The 17,036-nt window shown below is 36.1% G+C and overlaps 1 pseudogene; it reads left to right on the forward strand.

Moving 5' to 3' along the window:
* Positions 1–17,036, forward strand: part of LOC109057473 — a 72,675-nt pseudogene that overhangs the window by 25,782 nt on the left and 29,857 nt on the right.

The following is a 17,036-nucleotide window of genomic DNA, read 5'->3' on the forward strand; positions in this document are numbered from 1 at the left end:
CCACAGCGGACCTGTGACAGCAACATCTCTCTACTGAACGAGCTGAACACCTTCTTCGCTCGCTTTGAGGCACAAAACAGCACCACTGAACAGAAGACTCCACCTCCTCCCAGTGACCAGGTGATGATGCTGACCCCGGACAGCGTGAGGAGATCCTTCAGCAGGATCAATGCATGCAAAGCTCCGGGTCCTGACAACATTCCTGGGCGTGTACTGAGAAACTGTGCAGCAGAACCCGCTGATGTCTTCACAGACATTTTCAACATCTCACTTAGTCAGGCTGTTGTTCCCACATGCTTCAAAGCTACCACCATCATTCCTGTCCCGAAGAAGCCATCTTCATCCTGCTTCAATGACTACCGTCCTGTTGCACTTACTCCCATCCTCATGAAGTGCTTGGAGTGGTTTGAACGGCTAGTCATGAAGTCTGCACCACATCAAGTCTGCCCCCCCCCCCCACTCCCCCTCCCCCCACTCCCTGGACCCATTCCAGTTTGCATATCGGTCCAACCGGTCGACCGATGATGCCATATCAACTACCCTCCACTCAGCACTCACACATCTAGAGAAAAAAAGACTCATACGTCAGAATGCTGTTCATAGAGTTCAGCATTCAACACAATCATCCCTCAACAGCTCATTCACAAACTGGTCGAGCTGGGGCTCAACACTTCGCTGTGCAACTGGCTGTTGGACTTTCTGACTGGAAGACCACAGGCAGTACGTGTCGGCAGCAACACATCCAGCACCATCACACTGAACACTGGGGCCCCCCAAGGATGTGTGCTGAGCCCCCTCCTCTTCACTCTCCCCTCCCTCCAGGACATTTATGGAACCCGTCTCACTCGCAAAGCCCTCTGCATTGCAGGTGATCCCACTCACCCGTCACACACAGCTTCTTCAGTCTGCTGCCATCAGGGAGGAGACTGCGGAGTCTCCAGGCCAGGACCAGCAGACTGAAGGACAGCTTCATACATCAGGCTGTCAGGAAGCTCAACTTGCTCCCGAACTTGCCCCCCCCCCCCGTCGTCCCTCTTCTGCCCCAGGCACCACTGAACTATGAACCCCCCCCCCCAGATCCCACATCTCCAGGTCCTTCCACCCCCCCTCCCTCTAACATACGATGGCATGCACCAGTCACTTTGTTGCAGCATTGGTCTGCTCACTACCTCATTCACCATGGAACTGACGTAATTCTACCACCTCATCAGTCAGTTTAAATAAAATAACTGCTCTTGAGCCCTTTGTCACTTTAATCAGACTGAATAAGCTATTTTTTATGCACTAAAAATCTTTTTATCTGCACTGTTTGCTTCACTGGTTTGCACTCTATCTGCCATGTGCCTTGCGCTGCTTTTATTTAACCTTATTTTTATTTATTTTTTTTTTCTATTATGTCTTTTTTTACATTCCCTTATTGTATAGTTTTATCTTATATTTTATATTTGATGTAGATTTTTAGGCTCTACTGTTAGTGTTATCTGTATGCACCGGGGGTCTGAGAGTAACGTAATTTCGATTCTCTGTATGTATGTACTGTACATGTGGAAGAATTGACAATAAAGCAGACTTGACTTGACTTGACTTGACTAAAGCGTGAAGAGTAACGGCCCTAGTACTGAGCTTTGAGGTACTCCATACTGCAGTTGTGATCGATATGATACCTCTTCATTCACTGCTACGATTTGATGGCGGTCATATAAGTATGATTTAAACCATGCTAATGCACTTCCATTAATGCCAACAAAGTGTTCTAGTCTATGCCAAAAGAATGTTGTGGTCAATAGTGTCGAACGCAGCACTAAGATCCAATAGCACTAATAGAGAGATACAACCACGATCAGATGATAAAAGCAGGTCATTTGTAACTCTAAGGAGAGCAGTCTCAGTACTATGATACGATCTAAATCTTGACTGGAAATCCTAACAGATACCATTTTTCTCTAAGAAGGAATATAATTGTGAGGATACTACCTTTTCTAGTATCTTGGACAGAAAAGGGAGATTCGAGATCGGTCTATAATTAACTAGTTCTTTGGGGTCAAGTTGTGGTTTTTTGATGAGAGGCTTATTAACAGCCAGTTTGAAGGTTTGGGGGACATATCCTAATGACAATGATGAGTTAATAATAGTCAGAAGAGGATCTATGACTTCTGGAAGCACCTCTTTTAGGAGCTTAGATCGAATAGGGTCTAACATACATGTTGTTGTTTTAGATGATTTAACAATTCTTCCTCTCCTATAGTAGAGAATGACTGGAACTGTTCCTCGGGGGATCTATAGTGCATTGTCTGATGTGATACTGTAGCTGACGGCTGCATGGTTACAATTTTATCTCTAATATCTCTAATAGTACACTGTAAAACCCGACAAGTAACTTAACTCAAACCGTTTGAGTAAACAGATATCCTTAAAAACCTGACAAATTAGGTTTACTCAAACCGTTTGAGGAAACCGATTGCCTTAAACCATTTAAGTTTTAAAACTAACACAGTGTAAAACCCGACAAGTAACATAACTCAAACCTTTTGTGTAAACAAATATCCTTAAAAACATAAGTTGGGTTTACTCAAACCGTTTGAGGAAACCGATTGCCTTAAACCATTTAAGTTTTAAAACTTAATAGTTGTGAGTACTCTGAACTTAATTCAGTTGAGTTCACTGAAAGAAGATATACATTGCAATTTAAGTAATTAAGTGATTAATTGAGTGATAATTGAGCATTAGTGATGAACACCTGCTGTTAACAAACAGAATTACTGAAGGAAAGAGAGAAAGGAACTACAACTGACTTCAGACACAGCCTCATTAAAACATGACAAGTTATGTTAACTCAAACCATTTGAGGAAACCGATTGCCTTAAACCATTTAAGTTTTAAAACTAATAGTTGTGAGTACTCTGAACTTAATTCAGTTGACTTCACTGAAAGATGATATACTTTGCAATTAAATAATTAAGTGATTAATTGAGTGATAATTGTGAATTAGTGATGAACAGCTGCTGTTAACAAACAGAATTACTGAAGAAAAGAGAAACACAAGAACTACAACTGACTTCAGACACAGCCTCAGATAAAATAAACTGAAATAAAATACATTAAATCTCTCAAGATCTGATTAAACAACCCCACAAACAGCATCACCAGCTCCACTTATTAATAACCAGACTGACTTTATTTCTGTCAGACGTCTACAGAAGATCTGATTGAGAATTAACTAAGGTTTAGATGTTGATTTATTGTTTCATTTGAAGTAACCATGTTAGAGATCAGTGTTTGCTTTAGTTGGGCTCTTGACCCTTGATTTCTGTCTTAGTTTTTTCTCTGGCTGTTGTAACTCAAAAGCCCAGAGAAAATATCATCAGGTGTTATACACCCACTCACACTCTTAGAAGCTGCTTTTATCCAAAGCAACTTACAGTGCATTCAGGTTAGCATTTTTTTTTTTTATCTAACCTGTACTTGATGTTTGTTGTTATACTATATATTGGTGATGATAATCATTGATTATTGAACTGTTTGGAGTCTAATCTCTGATGAAATAGGTGTTGTATAATTAGTTGCATTGATTACAGTAAAAGTGAATCTAAGAGCCAGTGGTTCTGTGATAATCAGTTAATATAAAGAACTTTTCAAACAGTTTGGTCTTCTATGGTGTTACTTAGTCAAACACAGACATCAATAATCAGCATATGAACCTCAACAATGGTGACCATAAAAAAAAAAATGCAGCAGAGCATGCTGGGAGCCATGGATGAGTTTTGTACTACAATAGTACCCAGAATGCATTGCAGAAAAACAACAACAATGCAGCAGAGCATGCTGGTAGCTTCTGATTATTGATGTCTGTGTGTGACTAAGTGACACCATAGAAAACCAAATTGTTTGGAAAGTCCTTTATATTAACTGATTATCACAGAACAACTGGCTCTTAGAATCACTTTTACTGTAATCAATCCAACTAATTACACAACACCTATTGCATGAGAGATTAGACTCCAAACAGTTCAATAATCAACGATTATCATCACCAATATACAATATAACAACCAACATCTAAGTACAAGTTACATAAAAAAAAAAAAAAAAAAAAAAATGCTAACCTGAATGCACTGTAAGTTGCTTTGGATAAAAGCAGCTTCTAAGAGTGTGATTGTGTGTATAACACCTGATGATATTTTATCTGGGCTTTTGAGTTACAAACAAATGGTTACAACAGCCAAAGAAAAAAACTAAAACAGAAATCAAGGGTCAAGAGCCCAACTAAAGCAAACACTGATCTCTAACATGGTTACTTCAAATGAAACAATAAATCAACATCTAAACCTTAGTTAATTCTCAATCAGATCTTCTGTAGACGTCTGACAGAAATAAAGTCAGTCTGGTTACTAATAAGTGGAGCTGGTGATGCTGTTTGATAAAACTTACATGGTTTAAGTAAAGGCAATGTGTTTACTCAAACGGTTTAAGTTACTGTGACTTGTCAGGTTTTACAGTGTATCGATCTTAGAAGTAAAGTAGTTTATACAAACCATCCAAAGAAAGAACAGGGTATCTGCTTGTAAACAAAAACATTTGAATCTAGCTTCATGCATTCTTTTTTTTTTTTAAACACTTTAATGTGGTTAAGTTTCATAAAAAATAAATAAATATCATTTTGAACAAAAAGCTGAAAAAAGACTATGAATTGGATTCAGAATGATAATCAAAATGTAGATGGAGTCAATTAACACCCCAAAGCTTGACTTAATTATTAACTCTTCATCGGTTAACATTTTATTCCATAACGTTACAGTTTTGATGCTGTTTCATGTCAGATGATCGTGTTAGATTACATGTGTTATTATCTGTTGTTTCTTTTTCTTCTTCACTTGTATTTTTTTTTTGGAAATTCTGTACAAAAGATGTGTACTAGCGCCCTCTACCGTTAACAATGAAAACATGGATTCTAGGAGCACAAGTATAGCTCAAATATATTTAGACTTTGTGTAAGTATAAGTCAAGTATACTTAAATGTCATTTTAACTATATTTCTGAGTAGTACATAAAGGCCATTTCTGAGAAGTACATAAAAAGTAAACTAAAAGCATACTTTCCTATTTTTTTTAGTTTAAAAGAAGTATACTAATAGCACACTTGAATAAACTTCTTTTTCGTAAGGGAAACTGGTCTGTCATTCATCTTGACACAGTTAACATCCTCCACATTTCATTTCATTTAACTTCGTACCATACTGTAAAGAAATGAGTAGCACATTAATCTGCCAGCAATGGGTCTTTATGCGAGTACTCATATTTTTGTATAACGATGCATTTAAAAGTTAATGGCCAAACGGGTGTTTATAAAAGTTCACGTTGTTGCAGATGACATGTAACTCAATTAGTAACTCAAACCTCTTTATCTAAACCTCTCTACTTAACTATGTTGCACACATTTGCAGTGTTTTTTTTTTTGTTTTTTGTTTTTTATTTAAGCTTTTTATTGGCTTTGGGACACACTTATTCTAATCCCACATGTTTAAGATGGATAATATGAACACTGGGAGACAAGGATGAGTTCAGTGAACGATGCTTCATTACATCATAAAATGTTTCGAAATGTTCAAAGGATCACAGCTGGGGGCGATGATCTCTGTAAACCTCTGAATCATGTGTCAATCATGAGATCGTCCCCCCAGGGGCGAACCATTGAACCAGCATCTATGTTTTTTACCTGATCTTAGGTCAGTTTTATAAATTTGTAGATGTTTTAATGAGGCATTTGTATGATTAAAAGGGAATAATAGTAGTTAATAGTTTTTTTATTGACCTGTTTAGCTGAGCCATCCATAGAACAAACAAAACAAGCCCTGAAAATTGATTAAAGAACACATATTATATAGACACTTGGCATTTAATGGTATTAGATGATGACTTATTTTGCATTTGATAGATTATATTTTCAATAAAACACTTGCAAAGGGGTTTGTAAAAGCTGTTTTATGCATGTTTCGACATGAGTTTTTGTTGCATTTACACAGTTTTGATCAGTAGGTATCAGACGTGAGTGGCATTTCGAATGCTTTGAAACGGTGAATCATTTTGCAAAGCAATTGGTTCAAAGCTTTGAAAAGCTTTGTTTTTCCCATTATTAGCATTCACTAATCTTAGATGTTGATTTCAGATGCTTTCTAAAGTGTGCTGAAACTGCTACAGCAATCACCAGCCGAGTATTTGAATGTTGAGCAGCAGCTCAAATCATCTTTCACTTTGTTTGCTGCACATGTCATGTTGTACAGCTGACCCAAGTTCACTGGTACTGTCCACTGAAACTCTCAGTCTGTACTGAGACATGCAATATTGAAATAATCACCATATTGATTAGTCTATTAATTATTATAATAACCATATATCATATTTTGAATAAAATATTACAACACCTGCAGCATCTAGAGTTCACTATAGAACTTTATCTTTACTTTGGCACATCCGGTTAAAAGGCACTGATGATGCTCTTGTTTCTTTCGAGTTTTTATTCTTTTATTCACTTATGTTATTTAAGCTCCAAACCACATTACAAATCAAATAAATGAACACAAATGAACCCAAGATGCACAGTGATCTGTGAAACCATGATCTGGACTAACATTTCCAATTTCTTTCTATGTTTTAAGGTATTTCAATATATGAGTCACATACACTGTAAAAAGTGATACTCTATATTTACTCAATAAAATTGTGGCAACAGATTACAAGCAATATTATTAATTAAATTTAACACATAAGAATTCATTAGAATTAATCAAATGAGATGCTTAGAAATTAACCATTCAAAATGAGTCAAATAGCACAAAAAAATAAGTAAAGTTTTAAACAAAAACAAAAAAAAAAACATTTATTTGAGAAAGAAAAAACAAATCACTATGCTAAGGAATACTATGTTATGCATACCAGGCCAATAGTTAGCGATTAAGAATACACAGCGCAAAAATGTAATTCACAAATTCATGTTTTTGTTGCTTAAATGGAGATGATACAGGCATAGTGTTCAAAAGCTTGTGTTTTCAAGCCCCCAAAACAGAGTTATTGAAGACACCTGATGTTAACAAACAGAATCACTGAAGGAGCATAATCTACATTTTGGTTACCATTACGGTGGTCAGTGTTTGCTTTAGTTGGGCTCTTGACCCTTAAACTTTTAAACATTTTTTTGATTGCTGTAATTGTGATACAGCAGTTGGACAAGCCAATAAAGAATAAGATCATCTGGTGTTGTTTGTTTTGACATCGTTTGATCTGGATTTCTGAGTTGGTTGTGTCTTATCAACAACAGATGTCCTTTGTCTGTACAGTATAAAGTCTGGTATTTTCAGCATAATCAGAGAGATTCTAAGAAGCAAATGTTTCAAAACATAAAAAAAAAAAAAGAAAAATTATTTTAGAAAATATTTTAAAAATTAACAGACATCAAGAATCAGGCTGAGAATCTCAACAGTGGTGACCATCAAAAAGCATGTTGCACTGCATTCTGGGTGCCACCAATCAAAACTCATTTATGGCTCCCATCATGCTTTGTGGCATGAATAAATTATGAGATTAATTGTCTTAAGATTTATTCTTAATATTTTCTTTTATTTTTACTTTTTTATGCAATTTTTAGTAGCTTGTTTTGTGATGCTTACAGTTCATCTGTTAATCTGAATATGCTGTTCGTCACCATTCTTGAGATTTATACGCTGGTTCTTGATGTCACTGTGTGTCTAAAAGAAGGTCTCCCTTCCCCACTACAATTTTTTTTTCTTAATCAGAATTCTTAAACTCTGGATTTTACAGGAAATTTCAGGTCTTCTATTGTTGAATTACAGGGCCTGCTATATTGAATGTTAATTTAACTCAGAGAACAGGCTGTATTTATAACACTTACGCCAAACAATGATTATGTAAAATCATAACCAACACCACCTGAACAGCTTTACTCTTGGCATATCTAGCTGTTATAATTCAGTCACAACAACCATACAAAATGTAATATTAAAAAGTCAAGGGTCAAGAGCCCAACTAAAGCAAACACTGACCACTATAATGGTAATAATTTACCCTTTTTTCTCCTTCAGTGATTCTGTTTGTGTACTTTAGGTGTCTTCAATAACTATGTTTTGTGGGACTGAAGACACAAACTTCTGAACATGATGCCTGTATCATATCTATGTAAGCAACAAAAATGTAAATTTGTAAAAAAAGTTGACGCCATGTGCATGCATATAATGTTTTCACAGGGTGTTTCATGATCGCCAACTACTGGCCTGGCATGTATAACATAGTATTCTTTAGCATAGTGTTGGTTTTTTTTTGTTTTTTTTTTTCAATGAAATCAATATTTTTGTGTAAATTTTACTTAATTTTTTCATGTTCTTCTAATCATTTTGAATGGTTGCTTGTAAGCATCTAATTTGATTATTTCTAATTAATTCTAATGTGTTAAATTTACTTAATAATATAGGATATACAATTTTAAACAATTTTATTGAGTAAATAAAGTGAATCATTTTTTACAGTGTATAGTGTTGAGAGTGTGACGTACAGATATAATAAACTGAATTCTCAACCTGTGTTTCCTCTTACATTCCTCCAGGTGAAGAGATCACTCAGACAGTGGAGCAGGCCATCAGTGGAAGCTTCATGGGTCGCCTTATTGTCCAGCCTAGTGGTAGTGGAGAGCAGAACATGATGTTAATGACTTTACCTCTCATTGCCACTCATTATCTGGACAGCACCAGTCAGTGGGACACTGTTGGCATGGAGCGCCGTAATGAAGCTGTTAACTATATCAACACAGGTCAGCAGGACACAACAGATATAAAAATCAAGATTACTAAATATTCAAGAATATTACTGATTATTGATATTGAACGGAACCAAATCAACAGTAAACTGACCTCAGCTGAATAATGACAATATTATTGCCTTTACAGCAGAATTTATCTCTGTTTGCATCATTGAATCAAATTATATTATTTTTCCTGTTTATTCTTGTGAAGCTGTATTGTATAAAGCACTATATAAATAAATAAAGAATAAATAATTATAAATAAAATAAAACATATTGATAAAGAATCTGACTATGATTTTGAATAAAATTGTAAAGTACTCTCAAAGATGCACCCTTGAAAACTTAAGACCAAAAGCAGAAAAAAAAATTGCAGATAATGAACATAAATATTCTCTCTTTTTTTTTATCCTTTTTTGTATTAAGGTTATCAGCGGCAGCTGGGTTACCGTAAATCAGATGGATCCTACGCTGCATGGACACACAGGCCGAGCAGCACATGGTAAACTCATTTTAATGTCATTATTTGTTTTTATGTTTCATGCCTATTTTCTCCAGTATTACATTTTATATTAAGTAAATGTTATTTTAAATAGTAATAATAATAATAATTTCTGTTGTTCTGCTTGTCTGTTAAAGGTTGACTGCATATGTGGCCAAAGTCTTCAGCATGGCCAATGACATTGTTAATATAGAGGAAAATGTGATCTGCAGCGCCCTCAAGTGGCTGATTCTCCACAAACAAACACTATACGGCTCCTTTAAATAGGATTCAGCTGTAATTCAGGGAGAGATGGTGGTAAGCTGAATGTTGTTGAATGTATCCATCTGTGTTCAAAAAAGAATGATGGAATGAACCTGAGCCAGTGATTTATTTCACTGTGGTTTCCAGTAAAGCCTTAAATAATCTACAGCACAAACAAACAAAATGTAACAATGTGACTATATGGAATAAGATTTTTCATGAGGGGGAATTATTTACATTATATACCAGACCAGCAACACTGCACTTTATTCTACATTAATGAACAAATTATTACTGAATGTGTAACACAGGGTTCACATGAGTGCCTAGAAATCCTTGAAAATGCTTGCATTTTAATGTGGTGTTTTCAGGGGTTTGAAAAGTGCTTGGATTTTGGATAGAGTTCTTGAAACTGCGAATGCGTTGCTTTCATAATAATTCATCTTACTGAACAGTTCACTTTTTAGTTTCAGTCACATTTTCCTTACACCGAGCAAGGTCACAGCATGTAAGCTGCTGATGTTTAGGCGGCACTGTGAAACGTAAGAATCAAACTGCCTGCTGAACTCACAATTGAATTACATATTTCAAATCAGCAACAAAATCTGAAATGAAGTGCCCCATAAATGTTTTTCCTTATTCTGAAATAGTTTTAAAAAAGCTTATTTTTCAGGCTAGACCAGCCAATGCGCATGTGTAGTCGTGAGTATCAGATTTCTATGGGAACCGGAGCTTCTAACGGCCGCTACAGTGATGCAATGACTTTACCAATCAGGGATTGGCTCTTTCATTTAGAAGGCGGGACATATTCCACCATATTGCGTGTTGGAGTTTCTCCCATTTATAACAGGAGTGAGCTGTCTGTGTATATATATCTTTGCTGTCCCTTATAGCCAAACTCTGCAAGTTCTGTGTGTCTCTGTGTGAATGAATGGCATGGTTTCGTCTAATACACACAAACTCAGACACACGCAACGTAATTTCAGCGTCTGCATCTCAATATATGAGGACATGAACTTAATCTCCAGAGCTGCTCTGAGAGTCACTTCACCAGCTTTTTACCATTTACTTTGAGAAAAACTACCATCAAGACACACAGAAAAAGAAAGACCTTCACGTCAACCCGTCAAAATAAATGTCAGATTTAACTTGAAGAAATTATGACAGAGATATAACTGTTCTATACTAGAATGCAATTCTCAAGTAGTAGTAGTAATAATAATAATAATAATAATTTTAATTAAAAAAAAAATTGTGCAGCATCTAATTGACAAAAAAAAAACAAAAAAAAAAATGCAATGTTTTGTTGTAAATGTTTTTCAATACACTCTAAAAAATGCTGGGTTAAATATAACCCAGTGCTGGGTTAAAAAGGGGACCAACCCAGCGGTTGGGTTGTTTTGACCAAGCGGTTGGGTTATTTTTGACCAGAGGTGGGTAGTCCAGGGGTCAGAAAGTAAAAGTCCTGCCATATTTTTGCTCCATCCATGAACTCAGCAGCTGATTTCACCAGAGGAGGAACCAAGTCATTCCTTTCAAGTCACAAACAAGTCTCAAGTCAAATCCCAAGTCCTCAAAGAGTTAAAGTTAATGAGATAATTAAGTGACTAATTAAATGAAGATTGTGCATTAGTGATGAACACCTGCTGTTATTGGAAATTACAGAGGATCAGATGTTGATGTTTTATTGGTTAAAATGATGCCACCATCATGGAGATCAGTGTTTGATTTAGTTGTGCTCTTGGCCCCTTGACTTGTTGCGCTAGATCTCTCTCTCTGTAGAAATGCATGTGGTGTTTTACAATGATGAGATATTTGCTGTTTATATGTGATGAAACAAGGCTCATGAAATGGCCTGATTTCATTTAAAATGACTTGCTTCCATTAACATGTTCAGGTTTTGCATTAAGAACTATGTAAAACTACAGAACACTGTTGTTCGAAAATATATAGTGAATTAATAAAAAGTGTGTGTGCGTGCGTGCATAAAATACATAAAAAAAAAACAAACTACTATACTATTTAGACACAAAGAGACATCAAGAACCAGTATACCAATCTCAACAATGGTGACAATCAACAAAATGCTTCATGATGCAATGAATGCTGGGTAACACCATAGTAAAAACTTCCATCATGCACTGCAGTATGAAAAATTATTGTCACCACTGTTGAGGATAGTATGATAAATGTTCATGGCTAAATTCCTGAGATGACATAGCTTTTTTTTATTCAATATTATTGACACATTAAGGTGGCATTTGTTTAATAGTTTTTTTTTTTTTTTTGTAGTTCTTAGGTTCTTGAGTACATGAACAATAAGGAGAGAGGGGTTTATGATTTTTGTTTTTTATTTGTTATTAGTTGTTATCGGAAGTTACTATTTTATTTGATGCTTTTGATTCAACAATGCACAAATGTTTGCTGTGAAACAATATTGCAATTGCTTAGAAACCAACTACTTTGAGTTATTAAAAGGGTCAAGAGACTAATTAAAGCAAACCTTGACCACAGTTATGGTGGCATCTTGTGTGCTTTTAAAAAAAAAAGAAATAAATCAGTATATTTCATCCAAGGCTGTGCCTGGAGTCAGTTGTAGTTCTTGTGTTTCTCTTTTCTTCTGTTAAGTTGATTGTTAACAGCAGGTGTTCATCACTAATGCACAATCTTCATTTAATTAGTCACTTAATTATCTCATTAACTTTAACTCTTTGAGGACTTGGGATCTGACTCGAGACTTGTTTGTGATGTGAAAGGAATGACTTGGTTCTCCTCTGGTTAAAACAGCTTGCTGAGTTCATGGGTGGAATAAACATATGGCAGGACTTTTACTTTCTGACCCCTGGACTTTACACCTCTGCCAACTGCTGAGTCAAAACAACCCAACTGTTGGGTTGGTCCCTTTTTAACCCAGCGTTGGGTTATATTTAACCCAGCATTTTTTAGAGTGTACATTTTAAAATATTGAATTGTTACAGTTTTATTAATGAATTTATTTAGACACCATTTTTTATGATAATATTGTATTTAATAAAATACAGAATCCAGGAAAAAAAATTAAACACAGAATTTATGGGAAAATAAAACAGATTTCATGGGGCCCTAAATTAGTTCTGTGGAGTTTAATTGTGAACAAACAAATTATCTTTTCTTTCATTCTCAAGGCTAACAGACATATGGAAAGCATTTCCTTCACAATTAATGGTAAATGAATATCGTGATAAATATCGGTATTATATTTGCCATACATAAAAACATGAAATCTCACTCCAGCTAAGCAAACAAAGTTAGCAACCCTGCTAATTACTTTTGTTTTTAGCATAAAACAAAAACAACTCCACTCAAGTCTGTTTGTGTGGCATTAGGTTGATCTGCCAGTCTTTCTGAGATGACGGGAGGCTGCCTTTTCAGTTAGCATTGGCTTGAATTATAGTTAACAGCCTACTGTCAACTCTGCTTTTTCATCATGTGAGCATCTGCACTCAAGAGCCATGAGAAAGTCAAATTGACTTGCAAATTTGATTTTTGAGTGGGATCAGGGATGGAAATATAACTGATAGCCAATTGTTTGCCAGATAATTGTTTGTCGATGAAGAGAGTAAATATCGTTAATTGAATGTTGATCACATAGAGTTGACATCTAACAGGGACTTGGGGCAAAATGAAAATGCCCTCCCATTCAGAACTGCGCCTGCTCAGTTAAACCAACTCTGTCTTAAGACTGTAACGGTTAAAATGAAATGTGAAAATGAATCAAAAGTGTTGAATGCAGCTTTACATTTAGGTCTACTCGTGTTGGTCAAAGATTTCGTTATAAGCATTTTTTTTCCAATACGTTTCCCCACACACAAAAACCAAAAGCACATTAATCGACATTAATGCTTTTAATTACAATATCCAGAGCAATCAACAATAATGATTTTCTCATAATACTGCAGTCTTATGCAGTCTTTTTTGTTATTTTATAATTTATATTATGCAACATTACATGCTTTAAAGCACAATATCATCTGATTTAATGTGAGGAAGAAAGTATATAATCATGTAATTTACCACAATTGTAAAGTGCTGGGAAAGCTTGAAAATGTTCCTTGAATCTGCTTGAATTTGACTTTGTAAGAACCCTAAAGTCTCTCTCTCTCTCTGTGTCTCTCTCTCTCTTCTCTCTCTCTCTCTCTCTCTCTCTCTCTCCCTCCCTCTCTCTCTCTCACACACACACACACATACATACTCTCTCAATTCAATTCAATTCAATTAAATTCAATTCAAGTCAAATGAGCTTTACTGGCATGACTTGTACAGTATTGCCAAAGCATTGGCCATTACATAGGCAATGAACAAATAATAAAATCAATCAGTAAACAAATGCATGAATACATTTATAAATCAATAAATAATAAATAAAAATAACAACAAAATAAAAAAAAAAAATAAAATAAAAAAAATAAAATAAAAAACACTTTTGTATATTTGTCTCAACATTCAGGCTTTAGTTTTGTCCACTGGCTGACTCTCGTAGTTTGTGGCAGGCTGTTACATACTTTGCTGCTGTTGTGACTGAGATAGAGTTTTCTCCCAAAATATGATTTAATTTCTCTGAATTGGGTAATGCCATAAAATGTGGTTCTAGTTGTTGGAATCTGGTGAAATAGTGTGATCTAATGCTGTGATAGTGATCACAGTGTATGAGGAAGTGTTCTTCTGTCTCCAGCTCTCTCTGAGAGCACAGTGAACACAGTCTCTGCTCTCTCTTGTTGTTCTGTCTTCTGTCTACAGCCAGACACTGACTCTCTCTCTCTCCTCTCTCTCTCTCTCTCTCTCTCTCTCTCTCTCTCTCTCTCTCTCTCTCTCTCCTCTCTCTCTCTCTCTCTCTCTCTCTTTCTCTCTCTCTCTCTCACACACACACACACACACACTCTCTCTCTCTCTCTCTCTCACACACACACACACACACACACACACACACACACACACACACACACACACTCTCTCTCTCTCTCTCTCTCTCTCTCTCACACACACACACACACACACACCGACTCCCTTTCTCTTTCTCTCTCTCTCTCTCTCTCTCTCTCTCTCTCTCACACACACACACACTCACTCTACAGCTAGACGGTGATCACTCAGTCTATATCTGCTTAGGCTCTTTCTCAATTTATGCTCTTTCACACAGCTCAGGTATTCTGCTGGTTTATACTCTCTTTTCAGCTTTAAATAGAGTTCCATCTTCGTTTGTGATTTAGTAGCATCTTTCCAATAGGTGATGTAATTTTGTTTTTGTAATTGTATAATTTGGTTTGGCCAGATGGTGCTGTGCTGGTCTGGCTGTAGTTTGAGGATCAGCTGTGAGAGTGCGCTCCGGTGCCGGTTCTGCTCCTGACACCGCAGGGCTTCAGCCTGGTATGAGCTTGGCTCGCTGTGCTTCAGGTGCTGGTAGAACTTCACAGCTCTTTTTTGGATACTGATTAATAAGGGGTATTGTCCTAATTCAGCTTTGCATGAGTTGTTTGGCGTTGCTCTGTTTACTTTTAGGATGTTTTTACAAATTTGTGTATGCAGAGTTTCGATTTCCTCTTTTTCCCATTTTGAGAAATCTTGTGTTTTTAGAGGTCCCCATATCTCACTGCCATACAGAGCAATTGGTTCAATTATTGCTTTTAGCCAGGTTTGAATTGGAATTTCATGTCGAATAGTATTTTTAATCATGTAGAAGACTCTCATTGCTTTTGCCTTCAGTTCATTCACAGCCAGATTAAAGTTCCCTGTTGAACTCAGTTTTAATCCCAGATATGTGTATTCCTGGGTGTGTTGGAGGACTTGGTTTTCCTGCTCGAAAGATGTATTTATTTTCCCTACATCTGGATCTATTTTGAAAAATCATTATTTTAGTTTTTGCGAGGTTAATTTTGAGAGCCCACATTTGACTGAATGTCTCTACGACGTCGAGGAGCTGCTGTAGTCCCTCTTTTGTTTTTGACAGAATGACTAAATCATCTGCAAAGATGAGACATTTAACTTCTGATTCCGTCAGGGTTGGGCCGGGGGCAGTGGAATTATTTAAGGCTTTGGCTAATTTGTTTATATATATGTTAAATAGAGTGGGGCTCAGTGGGCAACCTTGTCTGACTCCTCGTTGTTGGGAGAAAAATTATGTTCGTTTATTTCCTATTTTACAGCACATGTATTGTTTTTATACATGGTGCTTATCAAATCAAATGTTTTCCCTCCAATCCCATTTTCCAGTAGTTTTAGGAAGAGTCCTTCGTGCCAGATCGAATCGAAAGCCTTCTCAAAGTCAATAAAGCAAGCGAAGATTTTGGATTTATTTTGGTATACATGTCTATCAATGATTGTGTGGAGGGTGTAGATGTGGTCCGACGTTCTGTGTTTGGGTAGAAATCCAATTTGACTTTTGTCCAGGATTTTGTGGGTTTTGAGAAAGTTTTGCAATCTTATATTAATAATCGAACAGAATATTTTCCCCAGGTTGCTATTGACACATATGCCTCTGTAATTGTTTGGCTCATATTTGTCTCTTTGTTTAAAGATAGGTGTAATTAGGCCTTGGTTCCAGGTGTCTGGGAAATATCCTACTCTCAAAACAAAGTTGAATAATTTGATTATTGCGGTTTTGAATTGGTCGTTGGTGTATTTGATCATTTCGTTCAATATTCCATCAATGCCACATGCCTTGTTGGGTTTTAAAGCATGTAGTCTATCTGTAAGCTCATTTATTGTGATTGGGAAGTCCAGGGGGTTCTGATTGTCTTTACTGTTTTCTTTTAGGATTTCTAATTTGGTTTTTAATTCATTTTGAGCAGGATTTGTTTCAGTTGTTTTGTACAGATTTTCAAAGTGTGTCCTCCATATGTTCCCGTTTTGAATGACCAGGTCTTCCTGTTGTGGCCTATAGAGCGTGTTCCAATTGTTCCAGAAGTTACTGGTATTTATTGACTCCTCCATTGCTTGAAATAATTGTTCTGTGTGTTCTTCCTTTTTTACTCTTAGAGTTTGTTTGTACAGTCTAAGGGCTTTGTGATATTGATGGCAGAGTTCTTCATTGTCAGGATCTCTGTGTTTTTGATTTGAAAGATTTCGTACTGTTGTGTGGATATTTTTGCACTCACTGTCAAACCACATTTCTTTGGTGTTTTTTGGTTTCCTTTTTGATTTATTTTTCAAATTGCACATGGATGCTGATTGGTGGAATATTTTGGTAATGTCAATAAGTGCCAGATTTATGCCTAATTTATTTTGTGAATATGTGTTCATTATAAATTTGTCCAATAATAATTTGATCGTTTGACTTTCTATTGCATTTTGATATTTTTCTGTGCTGTTATTTGTCCACTTGTAGGGTGGTTGCAGCTTCAGTAAATGAGAGAGCTGTCTGTGTGATTCATTGCTATGAGTTCGTCTTAAATATAGTGTAATGTTACAGTGGTCTGACAGAGGTGTTTGAGGACTGACTGTGAATGCCCTG

This window comes from Cyprinus carpio, chromosome B3 (assembly GCF_018340385.1).
Source record: "Cyprinus carpio isolate SPL01 chromosome B3, ASM1834038v1, whole genome shotgun sequence".
In the NCBI taxonomy this organism is placed as follows: Eukaryota; Metazoa; Chordata; class Actinopteri; order Cypriniformes; family Cyprinidae; genus Cyprinus; species Cyprinus carpio.